The sequence below is a fragment of the Cnephaeus nilssonii genome (assembly GCF_951640355.1).
Source record: "Cnephaeus nilssonii genome assembly, chromosome: 4".
NCBI lineage: Eukaryota > Metazoa > Chordata > Mammalia > Chiroptera > Vespertilionidae > Cnephaeus > Cnephaeus nilssonii.
Window position 1 is genome coordinate 64,517,906 of NC_137075.1, and position 3,751 is coordinate 64,521,656.

Below are 3,751 nucleotides of genomic sequence, written 5' to 3' on the forward strand. Positions count from 1 at the left end.
GGATCGAGCCCACAACCCGGGCATGTGCCCTTACCAGAATCTAACCGTGACCTCCTGGTTCATAGGTTGACGCTCAACCACTGAGCCATACTGGTCAGGCAACATTCTCATTTTTATAGCCCCAAGATGAAGACTCACCTCTCTGGAACAGCTTTCTCTATTCAACCCAGCTCTCTGCAATGATGGAAATCTGTGGCTACAGTTTATTTGCCACTAGTTACCTGTGGCTACTGAGCACTTGCAATGTGGCAAGTGGGACTGAGGAACTGAGTTTTAAATTTTACTTAATTTTCATTATTTGGAATTTAAATAGGCACCTGTGGTAAAGGGCAACCGCATTGGAGGGCAGCTGGTCTGGAGTTTCACTTTCAGGTGACAGGCAAGCACGGGTCACTGTGCAGCTCAGCCACGCGGATCCGAGTGTGGCTCCAGGGAAAAGGGACTTAGGAAGTGTCACAGCTTCACAGCAGGCGGAGAGTATGGGCGCTGGGAGCCTGGGAGTTGGAGTTCTGCCTGCCACTCTTTCTAATTCCAGCTCTTTTGCATGTGGCACAGCTGGTGATGGTCAGCGGGGAGCCCACATCTTAGATAAACTCCTCATGAAGTTACCCATTGGGCCCGAGTCCTGGGAAGGAGAGAGGATAAAATCTGTTGGAGCCCAAAGGGGTTTCAGTGACCACACACGGCGGGCGGGGGTTCACAATGGTACAATCCTCTGAAAGGCACGGTGGCATGATCTCCCAGAATTACAGGGACATTTCCCCTTCACCCAGCCATCCCACATCCGGGAATGTACCCCACAGAGGAACCTGCACACCTCATGCTAACACTAGTGCAGATTAATACAGGGGAAACTGCCGTGGAGAGGGGGATGTGGGAAATCTGTACTACCTGCTGTTTTTTATACTGTTTTAAAAATTAAGTCTATTAATTAAACAAAAAAATCCCACAAATTAAACGTTTTGAAAAGAAAGAGGCTTTGAAGCCAGCCCATTTTACAGGCAGTAGCCTGGTGATGAGAGGTGTCTTGCCAGAGGCCGCACAGCTCACATGGATCAGACCCCGGCACAGCAGGCAGCCTCCGTGCTGTGGCCTCCCGCCCCACCCCCCCCACCCCCCCACCCCACCCCACCCCACCCCACCCGTCCTCCGCATGGAAAACCCTCCTCTTCCATCTTCCATTTGGGAAAGGTATTTTGTACCACATGGGACTGAGGTCATTTATCTGAATGGATTTTGCACAATGAATTTTTGTATTTTTCTGAGACAAAAATAGCAAGTTCTTAAAATAAAATTGAAATGTTGAAACATCTCTCAAATTCAATACTCATTTCTTTTGTTTGGGAGACCTATGGCAAAATTTCAGATGAGACAAGCTGTTGTGGACTGGTTCTGTGTAACCACAACCGTTCAGCTCACCATCAGCAGTCAGTATTGACTGAGTGTCTTCCGTGCCGGGCAGTCTGCTGGGAGCCGGGGAGCTGCACTGAGTCGCCCCGCCCCGTTCCTGCCCTCTGGAAGCTTGTGGTCTGGGCGGCGGGTGGAGGGGCTCAGATACCAATAATGTAATACAGTGCGGTTGGTGCTTGAATGGGTATATGCAGGGAATTATGGGATTTATTCCTCCTTGGAGAAGGTAAAGGGAGGAAGGTGAGAGAATCAGAGAAGACAGAAGTGGGCAAAGCACATTCCAAGCAAAGAGCAGCCTATGCGATGGCACGGAGGCGGGGAGGCGTGTCTGTCTGAGAACGGTGTGGCTGGGTCACAGGAAGCATGGGAGGGGAGGAGATGTGCTGGAGGGGCCGGAGGCCCACGGGCCAGGTGTGCAGCGGGTGGGCTTTTCAGCCCTCGTTGAGACGACTCCAGGGGGCACTGGTATCCCCGGGGCTCCCTCTGTCGGCCTGCGTCACGATGCCCGATCCCTCTTCCTTCCACAATCTTCCTTCTTTGGATCTTTTATAAGCATCTTGCTTTCGATGTTTCATCTCAGCATCTGCTTTGGCCTGAGGCATGGAGGTGTGGCGATGGGGTCCGAGATGGCTGAGTTTCTGGCTGGGAAATCTGAGGAGCAGTGATGTTGGGAACTGAGATGATGGGGTTTGGGAGACAAGGGGCAGGTGTGGGCAGTGGGGACATGGGTGTAGCTTTAGCCAGGAGAGTCAGGGGTGCCTGTAGAAGCATTCAAGGTCAGCACTCAAATCAGTCAGGGCTGGAAATGGCAGTCGTCAGGGGGGAGAGCCAGGGAGGCATGGCTTACAAAGGGAGAATTTGAAGAGAGTGGAGGGCAGCCCTGGTTCATTACTGCACCAGGTGAGGGGCTGCTGCTGACCACGTGCAGACTGGCCCTGCCCACAGGCCCTACCTGTTTGTTGGGATGTCGAGACACAGCCGGTGAAACTACGGCAGCCTCAAGGCCAAGTTAGAAACGGCAAGCCCTGCCTCTATGGCTTACCAACTGCTTCCCTAATTCACGACCGCTGTCAAATCATAAGGCACTCAGAGAAGACCCTGCACCTCTATGGACAGATCACTGGCTTTAGGTATGACCCAACGTGGCATTCCAGTCCCCCTCCTTCCTGTGTGACGCCCAGCAAATCTCTCCACCTCTCCACGTCTCTGTGACTGCGCCTGTAAAATCAGTTTAAAATCTGAAAAAGTATGGCCAACTCAGTATTCTGAAAACTTAAAGGGAAAGAAACATGAATGCTGATTTTTTTGGTCTAAATTGTACCTCAGAGAAACCAAATAGTTAATGAGGCAAAGTTATAGTTGTTTTTTGTTTAATCAGTGAACTCCAGTTAACCAATGCAGAAGGAATAATAAACATTGGAGTACTGTCGCTGTCCTGCAGCCCCTGAAGAAATGATGCTTGTGTGTGATGATCAGCAGTGGCAGCTAAACCATCGGGGGACTTTCCAATGACTGGATCAGGCTGACAAGGAGCAATCTTAAGAACTCAGACACAGAGAGACATTATGTACCTCCTAAAGTTCCCAACAGGAAGTACACACCACCTGTGAAGCATTCCCACCAAAAAGAATGAGCTCAAGCCTCTACATGTAACTATCAGTTTATGGGAAATACCAGGGACAGAGAAGTTAAAGGACACCGTGAGTTGCCATCAGCCAAATCCAGACGGTGGTGAATTCGATAGGGCAAACAAGCCTGTTTCTTCAACAATAGCAAGAAAAAAATAGAGGGCAGAGGGAATTGTGTGAACTTTGTATGGAAGCTGATTAGAACAAGTCAATCATAAAAGGACGTTTATGAGGTAGTCATGAATGGGAATATTGACTAATGATATGAAGGAATTACTGGTGAACTGCTAAATGTGTTAATGGCATTATGGAAATACTTATAAAATCACATGGTATCAGAAATTGCTTTAAAGTAACCCAGTGACGGGAGTAGGTGTGGAAGAAGGGCTGGTGGGATAAGAGATGACATAGCACTGTCCATGACTTGATAATTTTTGAAGCGAGGTGAGTGGGACATGGTTCATTATATTATTTTCTCTACTGTATGTGTGTTTAAAATCTTTCATAAGGAGGGAAAAAGGAGGTCTGAAAAGTACCTGGTACAGAGTAGCAGCTCAATAAATGATAGCTACTGTTATTTTACACTGAGCAAACTGTGCTTAAGAGAGATTAAGTAAGTTACCTCAAGTCACACTGAATTGGCAAACACCACAGTCTTGCTTCTCAGACAGTCCTGTGTCTGTGTAGCCCGATACAATAATCACAAAAGCCAC